Below are 18,007 nucleotides of genomic sequence, written 5' to 3'. Positions count from 1 at the left end.
GTTCCCTATTACCAGCTTTCCTATTCCCTCCTGCCTTCCAGTCCCTGCCCCAGGGCTGGTGCGCCCCTTCAGTCTTGCTTTGTTCCATAGGCCTGTTCAATCTTTGGCTGAAGGGTGAACCTCAGGAGTGACATCATTACAGAGCTGAAAGGGTGTCCCGGGGCCATACTCTCAGGGTTTCTCCACTCCCTGTCAGGCCAGCAAGTCTGATCTTTCTATTTGAGTTAAAATTTTGGTCTACATTTTTCTCCAGCTCTGTCCAGGACCCTCTGTTGTGATTCCTGTCAGAGCAGTCAGTTGTGGTAGCTAGGCACCATCTCACTGTTCTGGACTTAGTCTGGTGGATGTGGTTAATTAGTCTTTTGGACCAATCTTTGTCTTGTGTCTTTAGTTTTCTTCATTCTTTCTTGCTCCTGAAGGGGTGAGACCAGTGGGGTAAGCTGGATGGGTGCTCTCAGGTTTTAAGACCCCAGATGCTACTCACCAAAGTAGGAAGTAGAACATATTCTTTATAAACTATGTTATGTCAGTTGAGCTAGATATTCCCCGAGGTCATGGTTCCCAAAGCCATCAGCCCAGCAATTCGGTCCTTCAAGGAGTTTGGATGTGTCAACGGAGCTACCATGACCTCACCTTGTACAGGTTGTGCTGGCTTCCCCAGTACTGTGTACTGTCTTACTCTTCACCAAAGTTTCCACTTATCTGTTTTCTATTAAGTGTTTTTCCATCCCCACCCCTCCCCTTTTTGTATATAAACCTTTTCATGAGTGTTTACAGTAGTGGTCTCATACAATATTTGTCCTTTTGTGATTGACTTATTTCAATCAGCATAATGTCCTCCAAAATCATCTAGGTTATGAGATGCTTCACAGATTCATCATTGATCTTTATCTTTGGGTACCACGGTTTGTTTATCCATTCATCTGTTGATGGACATCTAGGTTGTTGCCATCTTTTTGCTATTGTGAACAATGCTGCAGTGAACATGGCTGTGCATATGTCTGTTCGTATGATGAATCTTATTTCTCTAAGATATATTCCTAGGAGTGGGATTGCGGGACCATGTGGTATTTCTGGCTTTCTAAGGAAGCACCATATCTTTTTCCAAAATGGTCTATCATTTTGCATTCCCACCAGCAGTGCATAAGAGTTCCGATCTCCCCGCAGCCTCTCCAACATTTGTTATTATCTGTTTTATTGATTCATGCCAGTAATGCTGGGGTGAGATGGTATCTCATTATGGTTTTGATTTGCATTTCTCTGATGGCTAGAGACCTCGAGTCTTTCCTCATGTGTCTGTGGCCTGCTTAAATGTCTTCTTTGGTGAAGCACCTGTTCATTTCCTGTGCCCATTTTTTAATTGGGTTGTTTATCTTTTTGTTGTAGAGCTGTTGGATTTTCTTGTAGATTTTAGAGATTAGACCTTTGTCTGATTTGTGATAGCCAAATTTTTTTCCCCAGTCTGTAGGTTCTCTTTTTACTCTTTTGGTGAAGTCTTTTGATGAGCATGTTTAATTTTTAGAAGATCCCAGTTATCTAGCTAATTCTACAGACTTTGCATGTTGTTGGTTGTTGTTTGTATCCTGCTAACGCCTTGTATAAGGGCCTCTAGTATTGATCTTGTTTTTTCTTCAGTGAAATTCATAGTTTTTGGCTTTATATTTAGGTCTTTGATCCATTTTGAGTTTGTTTTTGTATATGGCATGAGGTCTGGGTCCTGTTTCATTGTTTTGCAGGTGGATATCCAGTTTTGCCAGTGCCATTTGTTAAAAATACTGTCTTTTCCCCATTTGATGGACTTTGGGCCCTTGTAGAAGATCAGGTGACCATAGGTGGATGGACTTACATCTGGGTTCTCAATTCTGTCCCTTTGGTTGATGTATCTGTCATTGTACAAGTACCACGCTGTTTTGACAACCGTAGATGTATAGTCGGTTCTGAGGTCAGGTAGTGTGAGTCCTCCTACTTTATTCGTCTTCTTCAATAGTGCTTTATTTTCTGAGGCTCTTTCCCTTTCCATATAAAGTTAATGGTAAGTTTTTCCATCTCTTTAAAAAATGTTGTTGGCATTTGGATTGGGATTGCACTGTATTTGTAAATTGCTTTGGGTAGAATTGTCATATTCACAATGTTCGGTCTACCAATCCGTGAGCATGGTACATTTTTCCATTTCTGTAGATCTATTTTGGTTTCTTACAGCAGTGCTTTGTAGTTTTCTTTGTGTAGGTCTTTTACATCCCTGGTTAGATTTATTCCCAAGTATTTTGTTTGTTTAAGGGCTATTATAAATGGTATTGTTTTCCTGATTTCTTTTTCATCATTATCTTTATTGGCGTATAGGAATCCAACTGATTTTTGTATGTTTACCTTGTATCCTGCTAATCTGCTGAATCTTTCTATTAATTCCAGTAGTTTTCTCATGGAGTCCTTTGGGTTTTTTATGTATAGTATCATATCATCAGCCAATAGGGGGAGTTTAACTTCTTCATTAACAATTTGGATGCCCTTGATTTCTGTTTCTTACCTTGTTGCTCTAGCTCAGACTTCCAACAGAATGTTAAATAGGAGTGGTGATAAAGGGCATCCTTGTCTTGTTCTTGTTTTCAGTGGGAAAGTTTTCAGCCTCTCTTCATTAAGAATGATGTTGGCCATTGGTTTTGCATAGATGACCTTTATTATGTTGAGAAATTTTCATTCTATATCTATTTTATTGACAGTTTTTATCAGGAATGGGTGTTGGACTTTGTTGAATGCCTTTTCTGCACTGATTGAGATGATCATGTGATTCTTTTTATTTATGTAGTGGATTACATTGATTGATCTTCTAATGTCAAACCATCCTTGCATACCTGGTATGAATCCTATTTGGTCATAGTGTATTATTTTTTTGATATGCTGCTGAATTCTATTGGCTAGAATTTTTTGGAGAATTTTTGTATCTATATTCATAAGAAATATTTGTAAATTTTTTTTTTTTGTGGTGCCTTTTGTTTGGTATCAAGGTTATGCTGGCTTCATAGAATGAATTCAGAAGTATTGCTTCCTCTCCTATGTTCTGAAATAGTTTGAGTAGCACTGGTGTAAGCTCTTCTCTGAATGATTGGTAGAATTCTCCAGTAAAGCCATCTGGGCCAGGGCTTTTTTTGGTTGGAAGTTTTTTGTTTTTTTTTTTTTAATTATCTTTTCAATCTCTTCTCCTGTTATGGGTCCGTTCAGATTTTCAACATCATTTGGTGTTAGTTTGGGTAAAAAAAAAAAAAAGGTAGGTAGTGTATTTCTAGAACTTTGTCCATTTTCTCTAGGTTTTCAAATTTCTTGGAGTATAGTTTTTCATAATACTGTTATGATCCTTTTTATTTCAGTTGGGCCTGGCGTAATGCCCCCCATTTCAGTTCTTATTTGGGTTATTTGCCTTCTCTCCTGTTTTTCTTTGGTCAGTTTGGTCAGTGCTTTGTCAATTTTGTTGATCCTTTCAAAGAACCAACTTTTCATTTTGTTGATTCTTTCTGTTATTTTTCTCTCCCCTATTTCATTTATTTCTGCTCTGATCTTTACTGTTTCCTTTCTTCTGGTGGCTGTGACCTTCTTTTTCTGTTCTCTATTTGTTTAAGTTGTGTAGCTAATGCTTTGATTTTGTCCCTTTCTTCTTTTTTGATGTGTGCATTGAGTACTGACCTCTGAGTACTGACTTTGCTGTGTTCCAAAGGTTTTGGTATGATGTGTTTTCATTCTCATTTGATTCTAGGAATTTTCTGATTCCATTTCTGATTTCTTCCAGTGGTTTCTTCCAGGGTGTTATTCAGCTTCCATGTAATTGATTTTTTCCCCTTACTTTTCATGTTGTTTATTTCTTCTTTATGGTGTTGTGATCAGAGAAGATACGTTATTATCTCAAAGTTTTGGATTTTGTTGAGGTTTGCTCTGTGGCCTAAGGTGTGGTCTATTCTGGAGAATGTTCCATGTGCATTGGAAAAGAATGTATACTTTACAGCTGTTGGGTGGAGCATTCTATATATGTCTATGACGTCAAGTTGGCTGATTGTGCTCTTTAGCTCTTCTATGTCTTTGTTGAGTTTCTTTCTAGATATTCTGTCCTTTACCGAGAGTGCTGTGTTGAAGTCTCCTACTATTGTTGTGGAACTGTCAATTTCTCTTTTCAGTGCTATTGGAGTTTGTTTTATGTATTTGGAGCCCTGTTATTAGGTGCGTAGATTTTTTTATGGTTGAGTCTTCATGATGGATCTCTTTAATCATTACGTAGTGCCCTTCTTTGTCTTTTATAGTGGATTTTGTTTTAGAGTCTATTTTATCTGAGATAAGAATTGACCCTCCAGCTCTTCTTTGGTAGTTATTTGCTTGATATATTTTTTCCATCCTTTGATTTTTAATAAATTTGCATCTTTGTTTCTAAGGTGTGTCTCTTGTAGGCAGCATATTGATGGATCCTATTTTTTTTTTATCCATTCAGTCACTGTCTCTTTAAGGGTGCCTTTAGGCCATGTACAATCAGTGTAATTATTGATAAGCGTGAGTTCATTGCCGTCATTTTGTAGTGCTTTTTTGGGGTGATAACGTTTTCTTTGTTCTTACTCTACTCTGCTGAGTTCCTTTTGTTTGTGGACTTCTTTTTCATTTCTTTTGTTTTTTTAGGTTTAGTTTTTATTGAGACTTTATCTTTTTCTTCTCTATTTTGATGAGTAGGTTTGTTAACTTTCTTTGTGGCTACTTTGAAATTCACCCTTATGTTCCTAGGTTTGAACCAGTCTATTATTACTTGGTATCCCATTGCCTTCTTCTCCATTAGAAAGTTCTATACCTCCACCATTTATTCCCTCATTTATTGTTCTGATGTTGTTGTCATTTACAGAGTAACCTCTCTGGTTCCCTGTTGCAGTTGTTTTGGTTTTGGGTAGTCCTTGAGAGTTCATTTCCTATGTTCATGTCTGCCTTGTACAACATTAAGTCCTAGATTCAGGCTGTTGTCTGATGTTGTTTTTTCTAGACCAAAGGACTCCCTTTAATAATTCTTGTAGGCTTGGTTTGGTTTTTACATATTCCCTTAATTTCTGTTTTTCTTGAAATGTCCTAATTTCACCATCATATTTGAATGAAAGTTTTGCAGGATATATTATTCATGGTTGGCAATGTTTTTCTTTCAAGGTTTTGTATATACCATCCCATTGTCTTCTTGCCTGCGTGGTTTCTGCAGAATGATTAGAGCTTAGTCTTATTGTTTCTCCTCTATATGTGACTTTTTGTTTTTCTTGAGCTGCTCTCAGGATTTTTTCTTTGTCTTTGGTTTTAGCAAGTGTGATTGTGTTATGCCTTGGTGATTTTCTTTTTGGGTTTATCCTATATGGGGTTCATTGTGCTTCTTGGATAGTCAGGTTTTCGTCATTCATGATATTAGGGAAGCTTTCTGTCAGTAATTCTTCAAAGACCCTCTCTGTGTTTTCCATTTTCTTTACCTGTTCTGGAAATCTGATCACTAGCAAATTTTTGCTTTTGATTGTATCCCACATTATTCTCAGGGTTTCCTCATTTTTCTTCCTTCTTTTTTTCTGATTTTTCCTCAAACTGAGTTGTATCCAAGTGTTTGTCTTCAATTTCATTGATCCCATCTTCCATCATTTCAAACCTACTCCTCAACCCTTCTATGACACTGTTCATTTCTGAAATCTTGTTGTTTATCTTCTGAATTTCTAATTGTTTTTTTTTTTTTTTTTTACTATGATTTCTAGTTGTGAATTTGCTTTGGCATTTTGTTCCTGTATTATTTCCCTGAATTTTTCCATTTTTTTGCCTGTATTGTGCATGAATTTGTCTGTCTTTTCCATAAATTTGTCTTTTTTCCCCTCATTTTTTTCTGCTTTTTGCTTCAACTCTTGGATGGCTCTGTATATTAGAGAGTTGAATTCCCTGTCAGATACTTCTAGTGCTGTTTCTTCTACCAGAATGTCATCTGGTGTTTTATTTTGGACCCCTATGGCAACCATCCTTTCCTGTTTTTTTTTCTGTTAATGTGTTTTGATATCGTCTGCTGTCTTCAGGGAAATTCAGTAGTTATTTTCTTCATTTCTTGGTTGTAGATTTGTTTGTTTCATCCTGTTTTTTTGTTTTGTTTGGTTATTTTTGAGCAGTTGTGCTGTGCGTTCTTTGTTGCTTGCTCCTCTGTAGTCGTGGTACTTTTCACCTCCATATTCAATGGGTGGGGCCAGTCAGTCACCTATGTTGTGGCAAGGCAAGTCCAGCTGAGGGGGAGGGGCTGGGATGGGTTCTTTGTGGCATGTATTAGGGCCAACAGGGCAGGCCAGAAATCAGTGCTGGGCATGTCCTTGTAGGCCATGCCTGTGCTGCTCGAAGGTGCAGGTAGGCAGCAAAGAGGGGGGAGGTTGTGATGTATGAAGCTAGTATGGGTATGGGAAAGAGGAGAAACAAGAGCCAAAACCAAACAAAGGAAAACTGCCCCCCCAAATAAAAAGTGTGGAAAGGGAGCTTGCTGTTTGAGTGGAAAGATGAGAACTAGAAAGATGAGGAGAAGCAAAAAGAAAAGGAAAAGGGGAAAAGAAAAAAAAAAGTAGAGAAAAATTTAGAAAAGAAAACTAAAAGTAGAAAAGAAAAGCCCCAGTGGTCCCACCAGTGCAGCTGCAAAGACTAGGGAAGTTTCCCAGTTTGTGCAGTGTAGCCTGGCTAGAGGGGGTATAGATGTCACACAGCACCAGGTATTCAGGAGACTGGAAAAGAAGGTAGGTATAAACAGACAAGAACTGAGAAATGAAGAAAGGCAGAAATGGATAAATAGAGAAGGAAGAAAGAAAAAAAAGAAAAGAAATGCCCCCAGGGATCCTGCCTATGTGGCTGCGCAGATTGGCGAGTGGCTCCTACTCCGTGCAGTGCACCCCGAGTAGAAGGGGCTCCCAATTGTGAAAGCAGAAAGCAAATGAAGAAACAAAATGAAACAAAACAAAGCAAAACAAGAAAAAAATAGCACCAAGGATCCAACCAGTGTCACGTCACGGGCCGGGAGAGTGGGTCTCCAGTCGAGCAGGACTTCACAGCCTTTCAAGAAGAAGCAAAGATGGGACACGGACCCAGGTGTTCAAAATAAATGAGGGGGAGGTGGTGGGAGTAACAGAAGAAACCAAAAGAGATGGAAAGGAGCTTCACCAGCTCAGGGGTTCGGCTAGTGTGGATGGGGTAAATTTAAGTGGCCTGGGGTGGAAGCAGTTGCCTTCTGGCCAAGAGACTGCAGCTGGTGGGAAGCAGAGGAGGCCGAAGGGGGAGGGGAAAAAGGGTGAGGTTATGAAAGCATATATTGTTTGTTAACAAGTGTCCTGTCTCCTGCTGGGAACTTCGTGAAGCTGCTTTCCTGTACTCCCTGTCAACCTATCTGTGATGTGATGAATCCACTTGGCATGGATGCTGCACTTCCCTGCCAGCCAAGCCACCACAGCCAGCCAGGAAGCTCAGAGGTAGAGCAGCAGGAAGAGGATGGGAGGGTGGTGGGAAAAGCTGTATCGCTGGTTTCTGGGTGCTCTATCTCCTGCTGGGAGCTCTGTGAAGCTATTTTCCCATGGCCCCTGTCAGCCGATCTCCGACAGGAGTCCAAGATGGTGAATCCTTGCTGTGTTAGCTGATGAGGAACCTCGGCAAGTATCTCTCCTCATTCTCAGTCCTCTATCAGTTTCTTATTCTTTATCTCTTCATTTGACATTTCAGGTTCCAGGAATGACATTTGTCTCTATTTTACTTAGTTTTTTGGTCTTTGCTGTGGAGGGACAGCATGGTGCTTCTGTCTATGGTGCCATGTTGGCTGGAAATCTCCGACGCATATTTTTGGAGACACAATTCAATCCATGACATTCCACACTTTGATCCCCCAAAATTCGTGTTCTTTCCACATGTAAAACATATTCACTCCATCATAACATAGCAAAAGTCTTAATTCAACTCCAAGCCCGAAACCCCAAAAATTTCTCTTCACCTGTGAAATCTAGAATACAAGTTTTCTGCTTCCAAAGTACAATGGTGAAACAGGCACAAGCTAGACATTTCCTTAACAAATGGAAGAAATTGAACGGAAAGAAGGCATAACAGACACCAAGCAAGTTAGCCAAACACATTGCATTAGCCCTCAAGGCTTGAAAATAATCCTCTGTTTTCTGTGACCATTTACACAATGGCCCTGCCCTCCAGTCTCTGGGTGTTGGCCACACTCTCTGGGTTCTGAGTGAAGGCCCCTTAGCCCTGGGCTTCAACTCCACCTTCCAGGCCCACTGTAATGGGAACCTTGCTCCATCAACTTGAGGCACAGCATTCTCCTAGGCTACCTGAGTTCCTGTGCCCAAGAGGCTTCCTGGTGGAGTGGGGTGCCTTCTGGCACACATCGGTGCAGCTAGGCTTGCTGACCCATGGAGCAAGAGAGCTGAGTGCCTTCCAGCTGCAGTTTACTGGTGGAGTGGGGTGCCTCCAGGCACTCATCGGTGGAGCTACAGAACTTTGGAACACTTTCCCTAGCAGGGCAGACTCGGGTGGTGAAGCAGGGTTGCCTCAGTCCCAATGGGTATGGCCATGACCTCTGGGGTCCCAAAGGGTAGAGCTGTGGCTTCTGGTGTTTCTAAAGGTGGGGTCACCACTCAGATGGGTTTCGAGCTTACTTGGTGCCAGTTATTCCTTCTTTTCCTCTAATTTCTCCCATTTGTAATGGAAATGTCTACCTTTAGGAAATATGCCTGTTCCACTTAAGCAGATAAATTGTATTCTAGGTTTCACAGGTTCACAGAAGAAGACAAATTTTGCCCCAGCATGGAATATGCCTAAAGTCTTACCTGTATTTGATTTAGGTGATTCAGAAGATGAGACTTTGGGCTTGGAGTTAAGACTTTTGGGATGATGTCATGGGCTGAGTATATTTTGCATGTGGGAAGAACATAAATTTAGGGGGAGCAAAAGGTGGATTGTTATGGATTGACTTGTGTTCCACAAAAATATGTGTTGTAAGCCCTAACCTCTATGCCTGTGTTAATAATCCCATTTGGGAATGGGTTGTCTTTGTAATTTTAAGGAAGCAGGGTTAGTGTAGGAGGTGTTTTGGGTCAATCTCTTACAAGTTATAAAGGAGCAGATTAGGGAAGCCAAGATGGGGGAAGATAGATATAAAGCCACATGAAGATCACCAGGGGAACCAAGAAGCAATGACCTTTCCCCAGAGCCGACAGAGAGAGAAAGCCTTTCTCTAGAGTCACCACCCTAAATTTAGACTTTTAAACTCCTCTCATGTGAGAAAATAAATTCCTATTTGTTAAAGCCAGAAACTTGTGGTATTTCTGTTATAGCAGCCCTAGATTACTAAGAATTCATAATGGATATTAGTCTGTACTTTCCTTTTCTTTTAATGTTTTTGTCCATAATACTGGCTTCATAGAGTAAGTTGGAAAATGATCAGTCCTATTTGTTGGAAGAATTAGGGAAGTATTGGTGTTAATTTTTCTTTAAACATTTGGTAGAATTCACCAGCAAAGTCATTGGGTCCTGAGATTTTCTTTGTTGGAAGGTTTTTTTGTTTTTTTCTGCTTTAAGTGAAAGTTTAAAATTCAAGTCAGTTTCTCATGCAAAGACATACCGTATTTTTATGTGACCCTAGTTGTTCTCCCTATAATGTGACACCACACTCCTCCTCTCCACCCTGTATTTTCCATGTCCATTCAACCAGCTCCTATCTCCCTCTGCCTTCTTTCATCACTGGACAGGAGCTGCCCACATAGTCCCATGTGTCTACTTGAGCTAAGAAGCACACTCCTCACCAATATTATTTTATATCTTATAGTACGGTCTAATCTTTATCTGAAGAGTTGGCTTTGGGAATGGTTTTAGTTTTGGGCTAACAGAAAGTCCGGAGGCCACGTCGTCTGGGGTACCTCCAGTCCCAGTTAGACCATTAAGTCAGATCTTTTTACTAGACTTTGAGATCTGCATTCCACTTTTCACCTGTTCCATCAGGGATTCTCTGTTGTGTCAGGGCAGTCATTAGTGGTAGTCAGCACCATCTAGTTCTTCTGGTCTCAGGCTGATGGAGTCTCTGGTTTATGAGGCCCTTTCTGTCTCTTGGGATCATATTTTCCTTGTGTCTTTGATGTTTTTCATTCTCCTTTGCTCCAGGTAGTTTGAGACCAATAGATGCATCTTAGATGGCTTCTTGCTGGCTTTTAAGACCCCAGAAGCCACTCACCAAAGTGGGTTGCAGAAAGTTTTTTTTTTTTTTAATTTTTATTGTGCTTTAAGCGAAAGTTTACAAATCAAATCAGTCTCTCACACAAAAATTTTTATACACCTTGCCGCATAATCCCAATTCGTCACCTCCAATGAGACAGCCTGCTCTCTCCCTCCACTCTCTCTTTTTGTGCCCATTCCGCCACCTTTTAACCTCTTCTACCCTCTCATCTCCCCTCCAGATAGAAGATGACAACATAATCTCAAGTGTCCACCTGATCCAAGAGGCTCATACCTCATCAGCATCCCTCTCCATCCCATTGTCCAGTCCAATCGCTGTCTGAAGAGTTTGCTTTGGGAATGGTTCTTGTCCTGGGCCAACAGAAGATCTGGGGGCCATGACCTCCAGGGTCCTTCTAGTCTAAGTCAGACCATTAAGTCTGGTCTTTTCATGAGATTTTGGGGTCTGCATCCCACTGCTCTCCTGCTCCCTCAGGGGTTCTCTGTTGTGTTCCCTGTCAGGGCAGTCAATGTTTGTAGCCAGGCACCATCTAGTTCTTCTGGTCTCAGGGTGATGTAGTCTCAGGTTTATGTGGCCTTTCTGTTTCTTGGGCTTGTAATCACCTTGTGTCTTTGGTGTTCTTCATTCTCCTTTGCTCCAGGTAGGTTGAGACCAACTGATGAATCTTAGATCGCCACTTGCTAGTGTTTAAGACCCCAGATGCCTCTCTCCAAAGTGGAATGCAGAATGTTTTCTTACTAGATTTTATTATGCCAGGTGCCTTAGATGTCCTCTGAAACCGTGGTCCCCAAACCCCCACTTCGGCTACCCTGGCCTTCAAAGCATTCAGTTTATTCAGGAAACTTAATTATTTTTGGTTTAGTCCAGTTGTGCTGACCTTGCCTGTATTGTCTGTTGTCTTTCCCTTCACCTAAAGTAGTTCTTATCTACTATTTAATTAGTGAATACCCCTCTCCCAACCTCTTCCATCCTGTAACTATCAAAGAATATTTTCTTCTCTGTTTAAGCTGTTTCTTGGGTTCTTATAAAAGTGGTCTTATACAATATTCGTCCTTTTGCAATTGACTTTCAATCAGCATAATACCTTCCAGATTCCTCCATGAAATGTTTCACAGATTTTTATCGATGCATAGTATTCCATTGTGTCAATATGCCATAGTTTATTTATCCATTCATCCATTGATGGGCACCTTGGTTGCTTCTGTCTTTTTCCTATCGTAAACAGTGCTGCAAGGAACATGGGTGAGCATATATCTGTTCATGTAAAGGCTCTTATTTCTCTAGTGTATATTAAAAGTAGTGGGATTGCTGGATCGTATGGTAGTTCTATTTCTAGCTTTTTAAGGAAGCTCCAAAGCAATTTCCAAAGTGGTTGCAGCATTTTACATTCCCACCAGCAGTGTAGAAGTGTTCCAGTCTCTCCACAACCTCTCCAGCATTTATTATTTTGTGTTTTTTGGATTAAAGCCAGCCTTGTTGGGGTGAGATGGAATCTTATTGTAGTTTTGATTTGCATTTCTCTAATGGCTAATGTTTATGAGCATTTCCTCAAGTATCTGTTAGCTACCTGAATGTCCTCCTTAGTGAAGTGTCTGTTCATATCTTTTGCCCATTTTTTAATTGGGTTATTTGTCTTTTTATAGTTGAGTTGTTGCACTACCATGTAGATTTTAGTGATCTGGTGCTGATAAGAAATGTCATAGCTAAAAACTTTTTCCCAGTCTGTAGGTAATCATTTTACTCTTTTGGTGAAGTCTTTAGATGAGCATAAGTGTTTGATTTTTAGGAGCTCCCAGTTATCTAGTTTTTCTTCTGCATTGTTAGTAATGTTTTGTATACTGCTTATGCCATGTATTAGGGCTCCTAATGTTGTCCCTATTTTTTCTTCCATGATTTTTACCGCATTTGATTTTATATTTAGGTCTTTGATCCATTCTGAGTTCCTTATTGTTCATGGTGTGAGGTATGGGACTTGTTTCATTTTTTTTGCAGATGAATATCCAGCTATGGCAGCACCATTTGTTAAAAAGACTGTCTTTTCCCCAGTTAACTGATTTGGGGCCTTTGTCAAATATTAACTGCTCATATGTGGATGGATTTAAATCTGGATTCTCAATTCTGTTCCATTGGTCTATGTATTAGTTGTACCAGGCTGTTTTGACTACCGTGGCGGTATAATAGGTTCTAAAATCAGGTAGAGTGAGTCCTCCCACTTTGTTCTTCTTTTTTCAATAGTGCTTTACTTATCTGGGGCCTCTTCCACTTCCATATGAAGTTGGTGATTTGTTTCTCCATGTCATTAAAAAATATCGTTGGGATTTGGATCAGAATTGCATTATATGTATAGATCGCTTTTGGTAGAATAGATGTTTTTACAATCTTAAGTCTTTCTGTACATGAAAGAGGTATGTTTTTCTACTTATGCAGGTTTCTTGGTTTCTTGCAGAAGTGTTTTGTAGTTTTCTTTGTGTAAGTCTTTTACATCTCCGGTAGGACTTATTCCTAAGTATTTTATCTTTTTGGGGGCTACTGTAAATGGTATTGACTTGGTGATGTCCTCTTCAATGTTCTTTTTGTTGGTGTAGAGGAATTCAACTGATTTTTGTATGTTTATCTTGTATCCTGATACCCTGCTGAACTTTTCTATTAGTTTCAGTAGTTTTCTTGAGGATTCCTTAGGGTTTTCTGTGTATAAGATCATGTCATCTGCAAATAGAGATACTTTGACTTCCTTCTTGCCAATCTGGGTGTCCTTTATTTCTTTGTCTAGACTAATTGCTCTGGCTAGGACCTCTAGCACAATGTTGAATAAGAGTGGTGATAAAGGTATCCATGTCTGGTTCCCAGTCTCAAAGGGAATGATTTCAGGATCTCTCCATTTAGGGTAATGTTGGCTATTTGCTTTGTATAAATGCCCCTTATTATGTTGAGAAATGTCCTTCTATTCCTATTTTGCTGAGAGTTTTTATCATGAATGGGTGTTGAACATTGTCAAATGCGTTTTCTGCATCAATCAATAAAATCATGTGATTCTTGTCTTTTGTTTATATGATGGATTACATTAATTTTTTTGTCTAATGTTGAACCATCGCTGCATACCTGGTATGAATCTAATGTGGTCATGGTGAATTTTTTTTTTTATATGTTGTTGAATCCTATTGGCTAGAATTTTGTTGTGAATTTTTGCATCTACGTTCATGAGGGATATAGGTATGTAATTTTCTTTTGTGGTGTTTTTATCTGATTTTGGTATCAGGGATATGCTGGCTTCATAGAATGAGTTTGGGAATATTCCGTCCTTTTTTATGCTCTGAAATACATTTAGCAGTAGTGGTGTTAACTCTTCTCTGAAAGTTTAGTAGAACTCTGCAACAAAGCCTTCAGGGCCAGGGTTTTTTTTTTTTTTTTTTTTCTGGGGGGCAGGGAATTTTTTGATTACCTTTTCAATCTCTTGTTATGGGTCTATTTAGTTATTCTATCTCTGTTTGTGTTAGTTTAGGTTGGTAGTGTGTTTCTAGGAATTCAATCATTCCTTCTAGGTTTTCAAATTTGTTAGAGTATAATTTTTCATAGTAATCTGACATGATTCTTTTAATTTCAGTCAGGTGCCCATCTCATTTCTTATTCGGGTTATTTGCTTCCTCTCCTGTTTTCTTTTGCCAGTTTGGTCAATGGTTTATCAGTTTTGTTGAATTTTTCAAAGAACCAGCTTTTGGTCTTGTTAATTCTTTCAATTGTTTTTCTATTTTCTATTTCATTTAGTTCTGCTCTACTTTTTATTTATTTTTTTTTCTTCTGGTGCCTAAGGGTTTCTTTCGTTGCTCTCTTTCTATTTGTTCAAGTTGTAGGGACAATTGTTTGATTTTGGCTCTTTCATCTTTTTGTATGTGTTCATTTATTGTTATAAATTGATCTCTGAGCACTGCTTTCACTGTGTCCCAAAGATTCTGATAGGAAGTGTTTTCGTTCTCACTGGGTTCTATGAATTTCTTTATTCCATCTTTAATGTGTTCTATAATCCAGTCTTTCCTGACCAGAATACTGTTCAGTTTCCAAGTATATCATTTCTTTTCATTGGTTTTTCTGTTATTGATTTCTAGTATTATGGCCTTATCGTCAGAGAAGATGCTTTGTAATATTTCAATGTTTTGGATTCTGCTAAGGCTTGCTTTATGACCTAATATGTGGTTTATTCTTCAGAATGTTCCATGTGCACTAGAAAAGAAAGTATACTTGGCTGCTGTTGGGTGGAGTGTTCTGTATCTGTCTATGAGGTCAGGTTGGTTTATTGTGGCATTTAGATCTTCCATTTCTTTATTGAGCTTCTTTCTGGATATCCTGCCCTTCACCAAAAGTGGTGTGTTGCAGTCTCCTACTATTATTATGGAGCCATCTATCTCACTTTTCCATGCTGATAGAGTTTGTTTTATGTATCTAGGAGCCCTTCATTGGGCACATAAATATTTCATATAGTTATATCTTCCTGGTTTATTGTCCCTTTAATCATTGTGTAGTGTCTTTCCTTATCTTTTATGTTAGATTTAACTTTAAAGTCTATTTTGTTGGAAATTAATATTGCCACTTCCGCTCTTTTTTGATTGTTGTTTGCTTGATATATTTTTTCCTTCCTTTGAGTTTAGTTTGTTTGTGTCTCTAAGCCTAAGGTGTGTCTCTTGTAGGCAGCATATAGACAGATCATATTTTTTAATCCATTCTGCCACTCTCTGTCTCTTTATTGGTGCATTTAGTCCATTTACATTCATCATAATTATGGATAGGTATGAATTTAGTGCTATCATTTTGATGTCTTTTTTTTGTGTTGTTGACGGTTTCTTTTTTTGCTTAATTTCATGTACTGAGTAGATTATATATTGTTCTTTCCTCACACTAGTTGTTATTGATTTTGTTTCTGCTCAGTCTCTATTTTTTTCTTGTATTTTATTTTGATGTGCAGGATAGTTTGTCGTCTCCTTTGTGTTTACCTTGTTATTTACCCCTATTTTTCTAAATTTAAATCTAACGTTTATTATTTTGTATCACCTTGCCTTCCTCTCCATATGGAAGACCTATGACTACATTTCTTAGTCACTCTTTATTGTTTTAATGTTGTCTTCTTTTACATAATAACATTACTGTTTCCTTGTTTTGAGCTTTTTTTTTAATCTTGAATTATTTTTGTTATTTCCCTGTCGGTTGACTTCTAATTGCTCTGCCCAGTGTTCTAGTCTTGTGTTGATACCTGATGTTATTGATCTTCAAACCAAGGAACTCTCTTTAGTATTTCTTGTAGTTTTGGCTTGGCTTTTACGAATTCCCTAAAGTTCCATTTATCTGGAAATGTCCTAATTTCACTTTTGTAATTGAGAGACAGTTTTGCTGGATATATGATTCTTGGCTTGCGATTTTTTTCCTTCAATTTTTTGTATAAGTCATCCCATTGTCTTCTTGACTGCATTTTTTCTGTCGAGCTTATTCTTATTGAATTTCCTTTGTAGGCGACTTTTCGTTTATCCCTAGCTGCTCTTAAAATTCTCTCTTTATCTTTGGTTTTGGCAAGTTTGATTATAATATGTCTTGGTGACTTTCTTTTAACATCTACCTTATGTGGAGTTCAATGAGCATCTTGGATAGATATCTTCCATCTTTCATGATATCAGGGAAGTTTTCTGCCAACAAATCTTCTACAATTCTCGCTGTATTTCCTGTTACCCCTCCCCATTCTGGTACTCCAGTCACTCATTGGTTATTTCTCTTGATTGAGTACCACATGATTCTTAAATTTTCTTCATTTTTTAAAATACTCGTATCTGATTTTTCTTTAAATATATTGGTGCCAAGTGCTTTATCTTCAAATTTAGAAATTCTGCCTTCCACTTGCTCAATTCTGTTTCTCTAGCTTTCTACTGAGTTGTCTGATTCTGTAATTTTATTTTTAATCTTCTGAATTCCTGATTGCTGTCTGTCTATGGATTTTTCCAGCTTATTAAATTTTTCATTATATTCCTGAATAATCTTTTCAATTTCTTCATTTGCTTTATTTGTGTGTTCCTTGGCTTGTTCTGTGTATTGCCTGATTTTCTTCCTGATATCTTGAAGGGTTCTGTATATTAAACTTCTGTATTCTGCCTCCAGGAATTCCAGGAATGCGCTTTCATCTAGGACATCCCTGGATTCTTTGTTTTGAGAGCTTGTTGAGGTGATCATGGCCTGTTTCTTTATGTGACTTGATATTGACTGTTGTCTCCGAGCCATCTACAGGTTATTGTATTAGTTTATTTTATGTTTGCTTACTGTGTCAAAGCTTCTTGCTCTGTTTTGTTTTGGTATGCCCAAAGGGGTGCTTGAGTGAGCTAGCTTGGTTATTTTTGCCTTTGGAGCTCTGACATCCTGTCCCCAGATGGCTAGAGCTGTCTTCAGGTATATTGGTCTAGAATCCGTTCACTTTTTTAATATGAATTCAGCTCAGGTGTTCAGGTAGCTGATCATCAACTGTGTAGTGCAGGCTCTGTCCTACAGTCTTAGAGGGGCAGGGGTGATTGGTGTAGGTACTAGTATCTGGTTGCATTAGGGTGTCATGCTCTGAACAAGGCAGGGAGCTGAGAATCATCCCCCAGGTGTCTCTGAGGAAAGTGTGTCCCTGTTCCCTAGAAAGTATAGGTGGGTGGGTTCTGCAGAGGGACCATAGGCACCCAGTGTTTTTGTTTGTAAAGACTGGAAGGTACCATTTAACCTTGAACCCCTGTCGCGGGTGGCTGGGTGACCTGAATGGAGCCACCAGTCCCTAGGCCCCTCTTGTTCATAGGTGAGGACCCTGTATAATAGGCAAAGCAATGTCAGACATCAAACACCCACCTCTCCACTGCACAGCTGAAACAGTTGTAGTCTGCCAACAAGAGCCTATTCTCCTTAAATAGGCCCACACAAGCCAATGCAGAGGGGAAAGGTACTCAAAGTCCATGGATCGTTTATGTCTGGACAGGAGCTGCTTCTGTTCTGAGCTCCCCTGTTTAGGGGAGCTGCAAATTATCTTTTCCCTCAATTGCAAATTTATTCCTTCTCCTAGGTGGGGGATGGCTCTAGGTGCTCAACAGGGCTTATCTCAGGCCCAGGGAAAGCAGCTGCAGAAGCCGGCTTGGGAGCGTGGGGGCATGGTAAAATATATGCAAGTATTTAGCTTTTGCCAAGAGCACTGTTCTTCTCTGGTTCCAGAGGTGTGAATAGGTTGAATGGCTAGCAGCTTCTCCCTGAGGAACCTGTGGCCGAATGCTAGTACCAGCCTGCTGCAGCTGCTCCCTGGAATGGTGCCTGAGGGCTCCCAGCTATTCAGGTCCGGTAACTCCTCTCTGCTTGAGAAGTCTCTTTTCCTCCCCCTGTCCCGCGGTTCATTATATAAACTTGCCTTTGATGTTCAGGGCTCCTAGCATGTCATAAATATAGTTGTTTCACTTGTTCTTTTGGGTCGTTGTTGTAAGAGGGCTCGCCAGAAGCATCTGTCTATTCTGCCATCTTTGCCCTGCCTCCGCAGAATATTTTCTTAATAATCTTGGTTATGCCAATTGACCTAGATGTCCCCTGAAACTATGGTCCCAGACTTTTGGCCCTGCTACTCTGTCCCTTGAAGTGTTTGGTTGTGTTCAGGAACCTTCTTAGCTTTTGGTTTAGTCCAGTTGTGCTGAGTTCCCCTGCATTGTTTGTTGTCCTTCCCTTCACCTCAAATAATTCTTGTCGACTTTCTATTTAGTGATTACCACTCTTCATTTCTTCACACCTTCATAA

Source organism: Elephas maximus, chromosome 22 (assembly GCF_024166365.1).
Source record: "Elephas maximus indicus isolate mEleMax1 chromosome 22, mEleMax1 primary haplotype, whole genome shotgun sequence".
NCBI classification, from domain to species: domain Eukaryota; kingdom Metazoa; phylum Chordata; class Mammalia; order Proboscidea; family Elephantidae; genus Elephas; species Elephas maximus.
Note: the sequence above shows the minus strand (reverse complement) of the source record.